This window comes from Aquarana catesbeiana, linkage group LG03 (assembly GCF_042186555.1).
Source record: "Aquarana catesbeiana isolate 2022-GZ linkage group LG03, ASM4218655v1, whole genome shotgun sequence".
NCBI lineage: Eukaryota > Metazoa > Chordata > Amphibia > Anura > Ranidae > Aquarana > Aquarana catesbeiana.
The window spans coordinates 62,135,642-62,155,224 of record NC_133326.1 but is presented as its reverse complement, the minus strand read 5'-3'; the positions used below and the strand labels follow the sequence as shown (position 1 = coordinate 62,155,224).

At 46.4% G+C, this 19,583-nt stretch overlaps 1 protein-coding gene across 1 annotated transcript in view; it reads right to left on the bottom strand.

The window, feature by feature from the left end:
• Positions 1-19,583, bottom strand: part of LOC141134442 (UPF0235 protein C15orf40 homolog) — a 243,228-nt gene that overhangs the window by 200,669 nt on the left and 22,976 nt on the right. The window contains exon 2 of the mRNA XM_073623984.1: positions 4,514-4,554. The gene's annotated coding sequence lies outside the window, so the exon portion shown is untranslated. The remainder of the gene's footprint in view (positions 1-4,513; positions 4,555-19,583) is intronic.

The window sequence follows — 19,583 nt, the reverse complement described above, 5'->3', positions numbered from 1 at the left end:
TTGTTACATCGATATGAAAAACTTAATTGACAATGACACAAGGACTGGGCCCTGCCCCTGGGCTATGTCACAGCTTTTGACTGACAGCAGCTGGAGCCAATGAGTCCCAATGCTCTAAGCCAAGCCTTTGAGAGCGGGGAGAGGGGAGAAGAGCTGCTGCAGATGTGCATAGCACTGGATCGAAATCGTGCTCAGTTGAGTATTAAAGGGTGGGGTGGGGGGGTGGGGTGGGCACTATTAAAAGGTTTTTACCTTAATGCACTTTCATTTAAAAAACTCCAATAGTACAATGGTAACCAATAAAATTTTGCTTCTCAGGTTAACAACTCAGGTTATGTACTTTTCTCTATATCCTGTACAGTATGTCCTCGGTCTCTTTGTCATTCAACTTATACCAGAGAGGAGTCAAGCATTTGAAAAAAATGCCCAACTGCTCCTAAATTTCCGTTTACCAGCAGCAGTGTACATGAGGCCTTAAAGTAATTGTGAAGGTTTTTTTATTTTATTTAATAACAAACATCTCTATACTTACCTATTCTGTGCAATGGAATTGCACAAAGCGCTGGTGAACCTCCTCTCTTTTTGGGTCCCTGTTGGCACGCCTGGCTCTTCCTCTCTGTCCAGTGCCCCCATAGGAAGCAGCTTCCCATGGGGGGCACTCGTGCATGCTCACACCCGAGCCCCGCTGCTGCGTCCATTGACACAGACAGCAGGACGCGGCCCTGCCCCCCCGCTCCCTCGTCGCTGGTATGGATTGACAGCACTGGAAGCCAGGGGCACAGCAAAGCCAGCGAGACCCGGAATTGACGGGAGAAGAACAGCAGGCATGCATGGCGCTGGATCGAATGAGGGCTCAGGTAAGTAAAAGGAGAGGGGGGGTGCTGAAACCTAAAAATGTTTTACCTTAATGCAAGAAATGTATTAAGGTAAAAAATGTTTAGGCTTTACAACCACTTTAAGGTTTTTCACCTTAAAAGGAGAAGTCCAGCCTGAGCTTTTTAGGCTGGGCTTCTCCTCTGGGTCACAGGAGTGCAACTCCTGTGACCCGTTTTCAGCGGAGAGCGGTCTGAAGTCCGCTCTCTGCTGACGTCACTGCCATCAGTCGAGGCAGCGCATCATCCCGTCTTCCAAGTCTTGATCCACCAGCTGCCTTGATTGATGGCAGTCTCAGCGAGCTGCTGAGACAGCCGCTCCCCGCCCCTCCATAGCTCAGCGTTCCAATGAGCGCGGAGAAGTAGAGCAGAAGCGATGCTGACCGACAGTCAGCATCGCTCTGCTCGGGGAGCACGGCCCCGGATTGAAAGCATTCATTGATTTTAATGGTAAGCAGTTTTCGTGAACTCCGCTGACACCCGCCCACCATCCGATCCGACAATATCTGCTCCAAACAAACATATGGCAATATGTTCGCCAGACTGTCCGTTTTCATCGATCTCCTCTTAGAGAACAGCGGGGCTCTGACAGGTCCGTCCCTGCACAGGGAACAGAGATGGACCTGTCATCCACCTGCTGAGCAGAGATCAACGGAGCGATCCTCCGCTGAGCTAGCACATCCTACCACACTACCCACTTTGGACCAATATTCACACTGATTTTGCAGCTGTTGTGGAGAAGGCAACTATATGTGGATAGCTATACTTATTTACTATTCCATTACATTTACAAATATAGTTCTATTTCCCGTGAAAGATTGCTCATCCTTAAACCTTCCATACACAATAAAACCCTCACATTGGCCAACATGTATCTTCCCGACTAAAGTTAAGTGAAATCTTTACCATTGATTCACCTGTAATTGGGGGATTTTTGCAGAAGGTAACCCTATAATTAGCAAAAACAGATACTTTTTAACAACACTTGGGATTTATTGCACTTCTCCAACAGAACTATGAAGGGGGTTAAGAGAACTCTTAGAATTCAGAGTGGTAGACACGTACATTGTGCACCTCTATGATACAGAATATAATTTCTATTCCAAATCTATTGGACAGGTGTCTTCCTAGCTTACCACCCTCTTCTGTCTTGGCAACCCTAATAAACCATTGGCAAAATAATATGGTTAAACCATGCCCATACCTATCTCTCGTTGGTTTATTCCATATTCAGGGAAACTATTTAACTCCTGGAGGCTAACAACTTAATTGTTGTCAGCCTTAAGGCTAGGATCACACTTATGCGAAGTGGATGTGGTGGTCACTGCATCCAATTCGCATAACAGGAGATTGTAACTGGCTCTCAATGAACTGGCCCTCAATGGAGAGCTCTCAAACGGCCGCAGAGCACATTGTACAGGGGTCCTTTGTGTCTTTGACTCCATTTCAGGCCCAGATTCAGGCAAAAATTTGGACCCGATTTGTCCTTGAGGCTGGGTTCACAGCAGGGGTCTGGTGAATCCCTGTCAACGTTTCAGGTCCGAAATTTTGCCTGAATTGGGACTTAAAACTGAGCCAAAGACGCACAGCACCCTTCTGCTGTGCGCTATGCGGCTGCCCGGAAGCTGTGTGAACTGGCTCCATTGAGAGACTCCTGTCATGCGAATTGGATGTGGGGAAAGCTGCATCCAATTTGCACAAGTGTGAACCCGGCCTGAAACAGAGGACAGGGAAGCAACAGACCCCATGCTGTGAGCCACATCTGTATTATGTGTGAACCCAGCCACATTGTTGTGAATGCAATAAATAGAGTTGCTTGTTGGCTCTGGTTCTCAGATAATTTAGCCAGTCCCAATATCCACAATGACCAGGACAAGCTTGTCCATAAATATGGAGGTTACAGTATATCTACTGCCTTTATTCTGGACAACATAGAGAAAGGGCTTAATCCTGAGTCTTTTTTTTTTTTTTTGGCCATCTGCGCTGAATTTAAGAAATTTCCTTTTACTTCATGTTCATTACACACAATAGGAATAGTACATTTCTCCAAAGTGAGGAAAACCCCCTCTTAGTTGTCAGCGGAACACATTTCCCTATTGGAAGATTTTCCTTTGATTCCTTTTATTATGACAGCACAAAATGTTGGACTTTCCAGCACTTGGCCTGTTTGCTTAGCTCTTGCCCAAGTAAGACCCCTTTCACACTGAGGCGCTTTGCAGGCGCTATATCGCTAAAAATAGCGCCTGTAAAGTGCCCTGAAGCAGCCGCTCCATTCACTCCAGTGTGAAAGCCCGAGGGCTTCCACACTGGAGCGCTGCGCTGGCAGGGTGTCAGAAAAAGTCCTGCCAGCGGCTTCTTTGCAGCGCATTAGGAGCGGTGAACTCACCGCTCCTAAAGTGCCCCTGCCCACTGAAATCAATGGGCAGCACCGCCGAACCGCCAGCAAAGTGCTGCTGTAGCAGCGCTTTGAACCCTTTTTCGGCCACTAGCTGGGGTTAAAAGCGCCCGCTAGCAGCTGAAAAGTGCCGTAAAAACTAGGGTAAAGCACTGTTATAAAATAGCGCCGCTTTACCACCAATGCGCGGGCACTTTCAGTGTGAAAGCAGCCTTACTGTATCTTTGTACCATGTTATTGTGCTGTATAAAAAATAAAAATAAACTTTCAATATAGCCTTTTGTAAAAGCAAAATGTTGGACTTTCCCTCACTTTTGGCCCCAGTGACAAGAGCTTTAGAACAAACAGAAAGTTAATGTTGCTAATAAAGGCACAAACAGCAGTAAAAATCTGACAGGGGTTGTAACCCCTCATCAATCTATCCAAAAGATTAAAAACATTTTTGACTTTGGGCACACCTATACAGTACAGTAACAATCACTTTAAGCACCTCCAATTCCAAAACAAAAATGCAAGAGTACATAAACAGGACCCTTCGCATAACTAACTCAACCGCAACTAGATCAGTTAAACACTCCATTTTATGGGACCAAATTTCACTCTGCAGTCAAATCTGATTCCTCAGTACCTATATGTAGTGTGTATTATTATCAAGTCCTAGGAGATCTCACCATTTAGAATTATGAGACTGTAAATCCATTGATTAAATTTTCTTCTGTATGTTTTGAAAGCTGTCAAACTCTTAGACCCCTTTCACACTGGGGCGCTTTGCAAAAATAGTCCCTGCAAAGTGCCCTGAAAGAGCCACTGCTGTCTCTCCAATGTGAATGCCCCGAGGGCTTTCACACTGGAGCGGTGCGCTGGCAGAATGCTGAAAAAAGTCCTGCTGGCAGCATCTTTGGAGCGGTGAAGGAGCGGTGTGTATACCGCTCCTGCCCATTGAAATTAATGGGGCAGCACGGCTATACCGCCGGCATAGCAGCAGCGCTTTGCAGTGGTTTTAACCCTTTCTCGGCCGCTAGCAGGTGTATTTTTAGCGGCACTTTACCGCCGACGCACCCACCGCCCCAGTGTGAAAGGGGCCTTATTGAATAAATAGAAAACGTCTAACTTAAAATATAAGACTTAAAGGCTAAGTTAACCATTTTCTTTCTAAAATCCAGCTCCCCTATGTACAATATACCAGTAATGTACCTCTGTCACACAAAAATACAAGTTTTTTTTTAATTTTGAAAACAAGGCCTACCTCATCCATGGCTGTATTTCGCAGATTACTTCAGAAACTCCCTGGTATAAAGAAAAAGACAGACAAGCCAGTAAGACACAGGAAGGAGTTTACCATCTGACCTCATTAGCACACCTTCACCCATCAACTAAGCTTTCACAGCACCCCCGGCAGTCCTCCATGTGTGCATTTGCCTGACTTCCCCAACGTTCCATCAGACGGGCTCAGGGTGCATGCTAAATTCCCTGGGGATGCATGCAGCCCACGGGATACCCCTGATGTAGTGCAAGAGCCCGCCTGATTGGATACAGAGTGATTGGATTGATGGTGTGTTCTCCTGTTATACAGTTTTGGTAAATCTAAAGGAGATTGTACAATCAGATCGTATAGTGTATAGCAGGGGTCTCCAAACTTTTTACTTCAAGGGACACATTCTATATTTTACACATATTCGCAAGCCGGAAAAATAATTTATAAATAAATGCACGGTAGAAAAGAACAGAATTTGACTTAATGCTGACAGCGGGGCTGGACAATGCTTCTGTATCCTTTGCTAGCACCTAAACACTGGAGCATCATGCAGCGGTGCTAAACTTCCAGTGTGCATGAGGCTTTACATCTGTATCCCCATCAGTCTCCTCATACATCAGTCTCAACATATATCTGTGTCCCCATCAGTCTTTCCATACATCTGTCTCCCCATATACCTGTGTCCTCATCAGCCTCCCCATACATCTGTGTCCCCATCAGGCTCCCCCATACATCTGTGTCCCCATCAGGCTCCCCCATACATCTGTGTCCCCATCAGCCTCCCCATACATCTGTGTCCCCATCAGCCTCCCCATACATCTGTGTCCCCACCACTCATCAGGGTATCCCCACAAACTGGTGTCCCCGTTAGAATCCCCAACATTTTTCTGTCCCAATCACTTATCAGAGTCTCTCTGCATATTTGTGTCCCCATTAGAGCCACCCCCCCCCCCACATATTTGGGTCACCTTTAGAGCTATCCCCCACACACACACACACACATTTTTGTGCCGCCATCAGCCCCCCCTCATGTTTGTGTCCCCATCAGAGCCATCATTCCCCCCCCCCCATATGTTTGTGTCCCCATCAGCCCCCCATATGTTTGTGTCCCAATCAGAGCCATCCCCTCCCCCATATGTTTATGTCCCCAACAGAACCATCAGCCCCCCCATATGTTTGTCCCTTTGAGAGCCAACAGCCCCCCCATATATTTGTGTCCCTATCAGAGCAATCAGGCCCCCATAAGTGTGTGTCCCCATCAGAGCTATAACCCCCCCCATATGTTTGTGTCCCCATCAGAGCCATCAGCCCCCTCCCCAAATTTGTATCCCCATCAAAGCCATCTTTCCCCCACTTTTGTGCCCCCATCAGCCCCCCAGATGTTTGTGTCCCCATTAGAGCCATTCAACCCATCCCTCACACATTTGTAAGCATCTCACATCAGCACCCCCTGCATGTGTACTTTACCAGCACTTCTCAGACATTCCACTGGCTGAACAGACGTACTGCACCTCCCGTCTCCCGCCCTGCTGGTATTACACACTGGTTACTGGTTAACAGCGGCGCAGGAGGCGGGAGCAGGGAGGTGGCAACAGGTCTACACTAAAGCACTTCATTGGCTGTCCATGGTCCCAGCAGCCAACATAGTGAGTAAGGATGAGCTCAGACGTGTTTGCATGCTGCACGTGCCGAGCCCGCTAGGAAGTCAGCACTACGCTGCGCTAATCACAGGCAGTGAGACATTTCCCAATGTGCGGCTACAGAGATGAGGAAATGTCTCACTGCCTGTAATTAGCGCTGTGCAGTGCTGACTTCCTGACGGGCTCGGCACATGCAGCATGCGAACACGCCGGGGGTTATCCTTATTAGTGAGATGACGGGAGGGATTGCGGGACCTGCGTTGAATATTGCTGGGGGTGAATATGCAGCGCTAGTTCCACAACTGACAAGAGGACCGAGGACTCCAGCTGCGGGCCAGAAGAAGTGGCCTGGTGGGCCGGATGTGGCCCGCAGGCCATACTTTGGAGACCCCTGGTGTATGGCCACATTTATACACCTAAATTTACCAATTGCGCTTTCAGTGTCATTAACCACTTCAGCCCCGGAAGGATTTACCCTCTTCCTGACCAGAGCACTTTTTACAATTTGGCACTGCGTCGCTTTAACTGCTAATTGCGCGGTCATGCAATGCTGTACCCAAATGAAATTTGCGTCTTCCCACAAATAGAGCTTTCTTTTGATGGTATTTGATCACCTCTGCCGTTTTTATTTTTTGCGATATAAACGGAAAAAGACCGAAAATTTTGGGAAAAAAAATTATATTTTCTACTTTTTATTATAAAAAAAATCCAATAAACTCAATTTTAGTCATACATTTAGGCCAAAATGTATTCGGCCACATGTCTTTGGTAAAAAAAATGTCAATATGTGTATATTTATTGGTTTGCGCAAAAGTTATAGCGTCTACAAACTAGGGTACATTTTCTGGAATTTACACAGCTTTTAGTTTATGACTGCCTATGTCATTTCTTGAGGTGCTAAAATGGCAGGGCAGTACAACCCCCCCCCAAATGACCCCATTTTGGAAAGTAGACACCCCAAGGAAATTGCTGGGAGGCATGTTGAACCCATTGAATATGATTTTTTTTGTCCCAAGTGATTGAATAATGACAAAAAAAAAAAAAATTACAAAAAGTTGTCACTAAATGATATATTGCTCACACAGCATGGGCCATGGGCATATGTGGAATTGCACCCCAAAATACATTTAGCTGCTTCTCCTGAGTACGGGGATACCACATGTGTGGGACTTTTTGGGAGCCTAGCCGCGTACGGGACCCCGAAAACCAAGCACCGCCTTCAGGATTTCCAAGGATGTAAATTTTTGATTTCACTCTTCACTGCCTATCACAGATTCGGAGGCCATGGAATGCCCAGGTGGCACAAACCCCCCCCCCCCCCAAATGACCCCATTTTGGAAAGTAGACACCCCAAGCTATTTGCTGAGAGGCATGGTGAGTATTTTGCAGCTCTCATTTGTTTTTGAAAATGAAGAAAGACAAGAAAAACATTTTTTTTTCTTTTTTCAATTTTCAAAACTTTGTGACAAAAAGTGAGGTTTGCAAAATACTCACTATACCTCTCAGCAAATAGCTTGGGGTGTCTACTTTCCAAAATAGGGTCATTTGGGGGGGTTTTGTGCCACCTGGGCATTCCATGGCCTCCGAAACTGTGATAGGCAGTGAAAAGTGAAATAAAAAATTTACGTCCTTAGAAATCCTGAAGGAGAAGCAACAGAATGCATTTTGGGGTGTAATTTCACATATTCCCATGGCATGTTTGAGCAATATATCATTTAGTGACAACTTTGTGCAAAAAAAAAAAAAAAAAAGTGTCTCTTTCCCGCAACTTGTGTCACAATATAAAATATTCCATGGACTCGACATGCCTCTCAGCAAATAGCTTGGGGTGTCTACTTTCCAAAATGGGGTCATTTGGGGGGGTTTGAACTGTCCTGGCATTTTATGCACAACATTTAGAAGCTTATGTCACACATTACCCACTCTTCTAACCACTTGAAGACAAAGCCCTTTCTGACACTTTTTGTTTACATGAAAAAAATATTTTTTTTTTGCAAGAAAATTACTTTGAACCCCCAAACATTATATATTTTTTTAAAGCAAATGCCCTACAGATTAAAATGGTACGTGTTTCATTTTTTTCACACAGCGATTTTTCAAATGCATTTTTTGGGGAAAAAACACACTTGTTTAAGTTTTAATGCAATAAAACACACTATATTGCACAAATGTTTGATGAAGTAAAAAAGATGATCTTAGGCCGAGTACATGGATACCAAACATGACATGCTTTAAAATTGCGCACAAACGTGCAGTGGCAACAATGATAGCGGGTGTCACGCCTATATCCGCGCTTGCTGCAGACACGACATCTTTTTTGGGGGGGTTCGTTGGGTAGGGGTACTCGGGAGGACATAAAGAAATGCTTCTCATGCAGCCGACTGCATTTGGTTGGGGTTTGGGAGGGAAGTACGGGTGCTGCAGAAGTGGTGGGTTCCCACTTAGGATTGGCGAATGCAGCAGGAAGGGCACTATGGGCACGACGGGCCTGTGTTCATCTTCTTGGTGGCAGCGGGACACTACTTGTGCTTGCCACCTCACCAGCTTGAACTGCACTTATGGGACTCGCCACGTCACCATGTGTTACTGCAGTGCTGGTTTGACTACGACCGGGGTGTACTAGGCCGCTGGTGCTTGCCAGTTCACCAAAACGCTACCAAAAAAACTGTTAGCGATCGCAGGGATCAGGCCTGACTCTGCGAACTCTGCAGTTATGCGTTTAGTGTTTTGTAAGTGACAGTGATCAATCGATACTGCACTTGGGTGGGCTGGGCTGGGCGGAGGGGCAAAACGCAGGTGCTAGCAGGCAGAGGCGTCGCTAGGGGGTGGCTATTGAGGCTATAGCCCCGAATCTGGGGCCCATAGCCCCGAGTCTCTAGGGCAGGGGTCGGCACCTGGCCCACCACTGCTGAATGCAGGCACCTGGCCCGCGGACATTATCACAGGGCTGAATGGGGGCGGGAACCGCAGGAGTTAACTTTTTTCATTAAACAGCAGGTGATTGGTTGCAACCCTAGCAACCAATTACCAGCCTGTTAATGTGAAAAGTTAACTTCAGTAGTTCCCGCCCCCATCCAGGCCTATATATATATATATATATATATATATATATATATATATATATATATATATATACACATATATATATATATATATATACATATACACACACACACACACACACACACACATGTATATTCTCTACATGTGTATGCCCACCCAAGCGTATGACTTTCTTTACTTCGCTGCTATGAGCTCTAGCCCCGGATCTTTTGTAGACCTAGCAACGCCCCTGCTAGCAGGTATCTGGGCTGATCCCACTAACACTGCGTTTTTGGGAACCCTAAACTGCTGGGGACGCTAGATATTGATCCGTTCAGATACTACACCACTAAGGGAGGTGTACGGTGCGTGCGTGGGTGTTAGCTCTACTGGCACTAACCTGACGCTACAAAAAAAACTGTTAGCGATCGCAGGGATCAGGCCTGACTTTGCGAACGCTGCAGTTATGCGTTTAGTGTTTTGTAAGTGACAATTATCGATCGATACTGTACTTGGGTGGGCTGGGCTGGGCCGGGCGGAGGGGCAAAACGCAGGTGCTAGCAGGTATCTTGGCTGATCCCGCTAACACTGCGGTTTTAGTAACCCTAAACTGCTGGGGACGCTAGTATAGATCTGATCGGATCAGATATTGATCCGTTCAGATACTACACCACTAAGGGAGGTGTACGGTGCGTGCGTGGGTGTTAGCGCTACTGGCACTAACCTGACGCTACCAAAAAAACTGTTAGCGATCGCAGGGATCAGGCCTGACTCTGCGAACGCTGCAGTTATGCGTTTAGTGTTTTGTAAGTGACAATTATCGATCGATACTGTACTTGGGTGGGCTGGGCTGGGCCGGGCGGAGGGGCAAAACGCAGGTGCTAGCAGGTATCCGGGCTGATCCCGCTAACACTGCGGTTTTAGTAACCCTAAACTGCTGGGGACGCTAGTATACATCTGATCGTATCAGATATTGATCCGTTCAGACACTATACCACTAAGGGAGGCGTATGCTGCGTGCGTGGGTGTTAGCGGTACTGGCGCTAACCTGACGCTGCCTGGGGCGATGCATATCACCGCCGGGCGATCAGGGGGCTAAACCTTTATTTGGTAATAAACGGCGGGTGCCCTGACACTATAAAAAATAAACAAACTAACCAGCGTCACCCGTAATGGTTATACGGTGATCAGTGGTGAAAGGGTTAACTAGGGGGCAATCAAGGGGTTAAAACCTTTATTAGATAGTATATGGGGTCCCTGTCGCTATAAAACACTGACGGCGAACCTATATATTTACCTCCCTAACTAGCGTCACCAGTGACACTAATACAGCGATCAGAAAAATGATCGCTTAGCGACACTGGCGACGGGGGGTGATCAAGGGGTTAAAACTTTATTAGGGGGGTACCCTAGACCTAAAGAGGGCTAACACTAACTGCCCTGCCACACTGTCACAAACTGAAACCATGCAGTAATTAGAAAAAAAAAAAAATCGCTTGTGTCAATGTGACAGGGGGTTGAGGGGTGATTGGGGGGTAAAGGGGGGTGTTATGTATGCCTGTGCCTGGCATGTTCTACTGTGATGTGTTGTGTTGGTACACTCACATTGCAGTCTTCTCTCCTCGGCGCCGGAACAGAAAATGCAGAGCCGAGGAGAGATGACATCATTTCCTCTGCCTCTGTGTACAATACAGAGGCAGGGAAATGATCTGATTGGCTAGGAGCGATCGCGAGGGGGGGGGGGCCACGAATGGATGGCCTCCCCCTCACCTCTGATCGCCGGGGAAGATTTGCCGACCACCGTGGGCACCGGGGGGGGCAAGGACGTACCTGTAAGTCCTTTTGCCTGCCCTTGCCATTCTGCTGACATACATCGTCGTGCGGCGGTCGGCAACTGGTTAATTGTTAATGGCACACCAAACACAAAAGCAAATACGCATTTTGCCACACGAAAAAACAAATGACAAATGCAGTAAAAAATGTGCAAAAATGTCCCCTGAGCTATTTTGTCATGTGTAGCACAGCCCATTGAAATCAACGAGCTGCCCTACATGTTTCACTGTAGAAACAAGCAAAAAAACTTGCATTCCCACTACTCTAGGTGTGAATGGGACCTGAAAGTGAAATTGGTGCGTTTACACAAGAGCAATGAGTCTCCATTCACATCTGTGCGTTTCCAAACGCATGGAAAACTGCACAGAAAATGCACGTTTCACCATGCGTTTCAGAAATGCTGCAAATGAACATCATGCTTGTGTTATCATTAGATGTTAAAGGCTCCCCAAGTGTAGCAAACGCACCAAAAACTGCAGTAACACACCACGACCTGCTCCAAAAAAAGTTCTGGAGCTTCTCTGGGAGATTGTCATGCTTAAGGCAGCTCATTGAAGTGAATGAGCTGCCCTATCCGTGACGAGTAAAAACACTCCAAAGTACCCAAAACAAACACATGCCGGAATGTGAGTTTTCACTACGCGAAGATGTGAACAGGGCCTGACAACTGATGGTCTCCGTCCACTCCCTCCTATGTACTTGTATAAAGATGGCCATACACTGTGCAACCTGATTGTACAATCTCTGTACAGTTTCCTTTAGATTTACCAAAATGATGGAATAGAGGACACAATTGAACAATCCCTTAAATTTGTATCCAATCAGACAGGCCTTTGTACTACATAGCTGATGGGAGATCTAAAGGCGATTGTACAATCAGCTTGTATAGGGAGTAGGTGGAAGGTAGTATTGTAATGAAGGAGTGTGGTCCAGAGTGGTGAACACACCCTATCATGCCCTCTTCTGTGATGCAACAAAGAAGTGAAGGCTTCTGGGAGATGACCTATAGAAAGTGAATGCTGATACAAGCTACAGGAAGTGATGGAATCTGAAAATCTGTTCTAAAATACAAATAAACTGACAAGTTGTGGACAAGGTGGGTTAGAAAAAAGCACATTGGGATGGCTGGGCCAGAAATGGCATTGGAAAATGCTTCTATTTACTATGAACACCGAAATTCTGCCCAAAAAGGTGAACTTGTCTTTTAACTACTAAACATAATAAACATTTTAGGTAGCCATACCATACTCGCTTTGAATTTCACCTGATTCCTGCTGAATTGGCAAAAATTTGAGCTGTGGATCTGTTGGTACCCATGTGGATCTGTTGGTACCCCTTTGCTTAAAGTGGAGTTCCATCCAAAAGGGGAAGCTCTGCTTAATTGCCTCCCCCCCCCTCTCCCCTGGTTTTTACAGGTACCTGCACCCACTTCCAGATGACTTTGCTGCAGAAAACTCATCCTGAAGTTTGTCCCCCTTCTCCTTCCCCTGACGCCAGGCCATTCACAAAGCACAGCGCGTCCAAGTGGTGGTCCCTTGGGCCTTGCATACATCACACATTAGGTGGTGGCAGGGAATGGAGTACTGGCCACATGGTGATGGAAACAGGCTAAGAGTGTGACCTCTAACTTTTAGGTCAACAGTTGTAGCACTAGAAGTGATACAAGGTCAGTGATGAGGCACCGGATTGGCTAGGGGTGAGCTTCTGTGACTCCAAAAACTCTGAGATGGAAGGTTGGCAGAGAACACTAATACAGTAGATTTTAGAGTGTAATGAGGTGATGGGGAGGCTGATGGCTTCACTTCCAGCCTCTGCTTCCCACTCCTGGCTCTGCTACTGCCATTTATTACTACTGGAGGTAGAGAAGGCCAAGATCCTCCTAAACCCCATAGACAAAGGAAAGGGAGGTAGAAGAGCAGGATACAGCTACAGTGGCTGGAGAGGGAGAAGTGTTAGTCAGCTGCTCTATCACCTTAGCCAACTGGGCCCTCCTTCGAGCTGGGTGGTAGATTTTCATGCAGGAGAACCCAGCTTGTTAACCCTTCTGCCCCTTTTAAAGTGCTAAGCACAGATGTTTCAGACGACCATAATTTTGTCAGAAGGCAAGGTATTAAAGAATGCAAGGTGGCAGAGGCTCTGTGACCAGTTGCTGTGGAAATCCCTCCTTGATCTACCGCTGCCCATCACGCTAATGATCTATGGCTATGCCATCAGCCTGTGTCAACCACTTCATCATTAAAGGATAAGTTCACCTTTGGGAACATGTTCCACCCGTTTCTAAGGTGGAACATGTAACATGTTCTCAATGCTGCAGCTGATGCCCACTACCCCCCCTTGTGGCAGCAGCATGGGGAGAATTTTCCTGTACTACCTGTCACCCACATGGCCGCGTCATTCAGTCACACAGCTCTGTCGGCTTGTAGTTCTCAATGAACTACCACAGCGCTGTGGAGCACCATGGTAGTCCATCGATTTCTTCCTGTCAGTGTATCTGCCTGTCCATATGGGATGTACAGCACAGAGATATAATGACAGATCTGAAGGAGACCTGCATGGTACCAGCCTTCTGATCACTGATGCACTGCTTTACAGACTCAAAAAAAAAAAAAAAAGCACTTTTTTTTACCTGCAAAAAATGTGTTTTTATTATTTCTAAAAAGGTGAACTTATCCTTTAACCACTTCAATACCAGGCACTTAGATACCTTCCCGCCCAGGCCAATTTTCAGCTTCCAGCGCTGTCGCAATTTGAATGACAATTGCGCGGTCATGCTACACTCTACTCAAACTATTTTTTTTAATCATTTTGTTCCCACAAATAGAGCTTTCTTTTGGTGGTATTTGATCACCTCTGCATTTTTCTATTTTTTGCGCAACAAATAAAAAAAGACCAGAAATTTTGAAAAAAAAAAAAAGTTTTTCTTTATTTTAATTTTTTTTGTAAATAAGTGCGTTTTCCTCTTCAATTACGGGCACTGATACGGCGGCACTGATGGGCACCGATGAGGTGGCACTGATGGGGTTGCACTGATGGGTGGCACTGGTATGCGGCACTTTTGGGCACTCAAAGGTGGCAATGATGGGCACTCATAGGCAGCACTGATGGGTACTTATGGGTGGCACTGACATGTGGCACCGATGGACACTGATGGGTGGCACTGATGCCCCTAAGGGTGGCATTGCTGGGCATCAGTGCAATATAATGGGCACTGATTGGCACAGATTGGGCACTGACTGGGCACATGTGGATGGCCATGGGGTACATACCTGGCCATCCACGTTGCCCCCTTCCCTGGTGGTCCAGTGTGGTCATCTGAGGGGGGGCTGCGCTGATAAACAATCGGCTCTCCTCTACTCGCGTCTGTCAGACGCAAGTGAGGAAAAGCCGATCAATGGCTCTTCCTATTGACATCGTGATCAGCCGTGATTGGAAACGGCTGATCACGTGGTAAAGAGCCTCTGCCGGAGGCTCTTTACCAAGATCGGTGGAGCGGTGTGTCAGACTGACACACCACTCCACCGATCGCCGTGATGCGCGCCCCCGTCATATGACGCCCAGTCAGGATAACGGAACCACCGCCCGGCCGTCAATCTGCTATAGGCTGGGCGGGAAGTGGTTAACCGACTCTTCCTCCTGACTGGGCTCACACTCACAGGAAGTGCCAGGAGGTGGCACCTCCCTTTATACATGCCTGTGGTCCCCCTTTTCAAACATGGTGTGCGGAGGGCTGACTGCAGACACTGACCCAACCTACTCTGGCTGGTCGCTGGTCCTCCTCCTATTCCTTCTTCAAAGGGAAACCAAGTAGGGGTTGGGCATGAGTCAGCGCTGTGTCTTAGCCTAGGCCAACAAGGTCCAGGCCTAGGTTGGCACTTTGCGTGGGGTGGCAAAAAAGTGACCCTCCAACACACGATAAAAAAATCTCCCCCCTCCTCCCAAGTCCAACTGCAAAATAGTCCACGGGGGGCCGGTGGCTTTTTTGTAGCCGCTACACTGTATGGAGCCAGTTTCATCATTGCATGGGGCAGACTGTGTGGAGGGGGGGGGGGGACTGGCGCGGCCGGTGACATGCCATAAAGCGACTGGTGACTGTCCAGACTGGCTGCACTCAGTCTATACAACTGCCAGAGACGGAGCCTAATGCTCTGACTACCTTCCTCCGCAGCATCCTTCTGGCCCGGGCTCTGTCGACTGGATGGGAGAGAAGACGAGGGGAACTCCCAGCCCGCCCGCCCAGCAAGCAAGCACTGGTGCACCGTGCATCCTCCTAAATAATGTAAGTGTGCTAGGTCCAGTGCACATTTTACTGCCACTTGTCAAGCATGTGTGGCATGTAGACAAGGAGAAGTTTGAACAAGGTAGTTGTTGGCTCCTGTCTCTGAACACCTCCTGTCAGTCATACCTGTGTAGCTAGCACAGAGCTGAGGAGGATTTTAAGAGCACCTTCAATGGCTCCAATCCATGCTGCATAGGTCTGTCCCCAGCAAACACATGCAATGTCCCTGGTGGTGCAAACCTGCTGCTTGTCAGACTTGGACAAAAGCTGCAACTAAATGCCGTATGGGTCTGCTAGGTAACAGGCAGGGACAGAAGCTATCTCTTTGATGATAGAAAGCACCATGTCTCTTAATTCTGTGCTCAACAAGAGCAGTTGCATTTAGTTTACAACTGCTTTCTATCTTATGATAACTAGGATCAATCAAATATAAAGTGCTTAATATGCATTACATTAAAGGCTAACTAAAGGTACATTTTTTTTTTTTTTAAACAAACCTATTATACTTACCACCTATGTGCAGTTGTTTTTGCACAGAGTGGCCCCGATCCTCCTTTTCTGGGGTCTCTCAGCAGCACTCCTGGCTCCTCCTCTTCTCTCCCTCTGGGCACTCTTGCGAGCGCACTCCTCTGTGTTCTGCTGCTGCGTCCATTGACACAGACAGCAGGATTCGGCCCCGCCCCCGTCTTTGGATTTGATTGACAGCAGCAGGAGCCAATGGCTGCGCTGCTATCAATCTATCCAATCAGGACATGAGACACCGGCTAGAGCTGGTGTGCTCGTCCCCGGCACGAGAAAGATAAGGTTCAGGCAAGTAAAACTGGGGCTCTGGGGGGCTGCTGCATGACAGGAAGTTTTTCACCTTAATGCATAGAATGCATTAAGGTGAAAAACCTCAAGGGTTTACAACCCCTTTAATATACAGATACTGCAATAAAGTGTTCCATACTACAAATTCATTAAACAGTCCGCATTCAGTGAAAATTTGTATGCTCCAAAGTGCTCCGTGCTATAATCAATACATAATTTATATACAATAATAAGCTGTGATATGAAAGTGCTCAGTGCCTCTGTATGCATTATTCCAGTGCCCCAGGTGTCACACACTGCGCTCCCCTCCTATGTGTCCTCACTCACCGGAACAATAAAATATCTACACCTTGTGAAAGATAGGAGATCGGGTCAGCCTCATATTTACTTCTCTAATCCATGTACATGTTGAAAGAGTAAAGATCGGACACGGGCGCCCATAGTGTAAATCCATTTTATTAGATTAAAAATACCTAATTTATCGGCGTATAACACGCACCCCAAGTTTAGGAGAAAAGTTTAAGGAAAAAAAACTTACATTTAAATGCCCTTCAATGCAGCCTTTTCAGTGTCAGTGCAGCTTTGCCCCCAGTGTCCATTACATGCTTGCCTTGGACAGATCGCCGCCGTCATACACAAAGCGTGTAGTTTTAAATATGGCGCCGCAGAGTTCGGAGGGACTCGGTGACTGGGCGGAGCCGAGATACACATAGCTGAGTGTACTTGGCTCTTCTCGTTGCCGCTCACAGTCACGCCCAGTCCCGCCCTATGATGGACATAACACAGGTCCAATGGCGGGACTGGGCGTGACTGTGAATGGCGCTGGAAAGAGCCGAGAACACTCGGCTATGTGTATCTCGGCTCCGCCCAGTCACTGTGATCTCGGCGGCGCTCGTTCAGCTCCGCCGAGTCCCTCCGAACTCCGCGGCGCCATATTTAAAACTACACAATATGTGAATGTCGACGGCGATCGCTTCGATAGATCACAATTAGCAGGGATTGGCGTATAACACGCACCCACGATTTTCCCCTGACTTTAAGGGGAAAAAAGTGCGTGTTATACGCCGATAAATACGGTACATTACAAGTAGCTGCTACTCACATATAAAACTCCTCGTACCCAAGCTACAAGCGCTTACTACACTATGGATTTACACTATGGATGCCCGGTCTTTACTCTTTCATGTACATGGTGGGACTGCGCCATTGCGGCGGACAAAATCGGACACCAGGTGTCAGTTTTTTGGGTACCAGTGACACTAATACAGTGATCAGTGCTAAAAACATGCATTGTCACCGTACTTTTTTATTATTTATTTCATGTACTTATATAGCGCCATCAAGGTGGAGCCTAAAAAGGAAGGGGTGTGGTTTACAGATAGGGCGGGTCCTAAACATGAAGGGGCATGGCCTTGACAGAAAGGGGTGGGTCATATTTAAATTAGGGGGTGCACAAATTTAGTCAGGCCTAGGGCAGCACAAAATCTAAATACATCACTGGCATGAGTGCTTTACAACAATGAAAGGAATGAACTCCTGCGCTACCTAGTTGGTGAATGTGTATTGATAAAGGAAAGCGTAGCAATACAGAAGATAAAAATAAAAGAAATAAATATAAATTGGAAGGATTTGTCTCTTTTCATACAATCGGACCGATTGGGTCCACCTGTCCGTTTCTCAGGCGGACCCGATTGGGCCACCCATTGTCCTCTATGAGGAGGCGGATGTCAGCGGATACATGTCTGCTGACACCCACCTGGCATCTGATCCGACAAAATGTGCTGAAAACAGATGTATGGCTATACGTTCGCCATCCATCCAACGAGACGGATCAGATGACAATCGGATGGAAACAGACATGCAGTCCGTTTTCCATCTGACTGCCCCATAGAGTAGAGCGAGCTCTGTCCTTGCCCGCTTTGCATAGCAGAGCAGACATGGATCTGTCATCCGCCTGTTCAGCGGGGATCAGCGGAGGGATATGTCGCTGAGTAGGCAGATTCCGCTCAGACGGATCTGCCCCGTGTGAAAGGGGCCTAAATGAATGATGCTGCTGCAGTCACAAATGTGTTCCCACAACGTACAGACTAAATAATATAAAGTGTGCTGCTCTGCAAATCAAAAGTACTGCTAACAACTACCACAAATAACTAAAAACATAAACATGTCCAAAATTCATATCTTCAATTCATCAATAAAATATAGGTAGGTACACACATTAGAATAAATATGAATGAAAGTCTATATAGTAGTGAAACAAATCTGTGTCTGTGTGTCCATAGTATATCAATTTTCTTCAGTACTCTTGTGGTACCTTTAAAATGATAGTTCACCTTTACAAAAACCTGCCTGAAAATAAGGGATGTTTGTAGATAAAAACAAACTGTGTAGCTCTAATTAAAGACGAATAACACCCTTGCTACAGGTGTCGGCCATTTAAATACCTTATAAAGCTTGACTGGAACGCTCCCACGATGCTGACAAGTGAGGCCTAGTCATCACTACTCACCTCCACCAGTACAGGAGTGAGCTCCTTCTCTGATTCAAACCCCCTCACATGTCCTTTCTCTCCTCTGATGCAGTAGCTTTGAGCTCAGCATTTGAGAGCTCACTCCTGTACTGGTGGAGGTGAGCAGTGATGACTAGGCCTCACTTAGCAACGTCCCGGGAGTATTCCAGTCAGGCTTCATGAGGTACGTAAATGGCCTACATTTATAGCAAGTGCTTTATCCAACTGTAGTCAGAGCTGCACAGTTTGTTTTTATCTACAGACACCCCTTATCTGCTTAGACAGTTTTGTAGTAAAGGTGAACTATCCCTTTAAATCACAGTGCTCCTAAGGGAATCCACATGTGTTACTTCTGTGCTCACTAATCTCTCACCTTCCCGTATATGATATACGCAAAATGACCATCAGAAATCTCTTGTATAATCCGTAGATCTCCCATCCATCAGTGAACCTACAGCTGTTACTTCACATACTCTTGATGCTCTTGGCACTGGTCCCTTTAACTACTTTAAGACCAGGCCTATTTCTGACATTTGTTGTTTACAAGTTAAAATCAGTATTGTTTGCAAAAAAATGACTTAGAACCCCCAAACATTATATACATAAATTTTTAGCAGAGACCCAAGAGAATACAATGACCGTCATTGCAATATTTTATGTCACACTGTATTTGCGCAGTGATCTTTCAAACGCATTTTTTTTGGAAAAATACACTTCAATGAATTAAAAAAAATTAAACAGTAGAGTTGGGCCCAATTTTTTTGTATAATGTGAAAGATGATGTTATGCCAGGTAAATAGATACCCAATATGTCATGCTTTAAAATTGTGCACACTCGTGGAATGGCGACAAACTACGTTACTTAAAAATCTCCATAGGTGTCGCTTAAAATTTTTTTAATGGTTACCAGGTTAGAGTTACAGAGGAGGTCTTGTACTAGAATTATTGCTC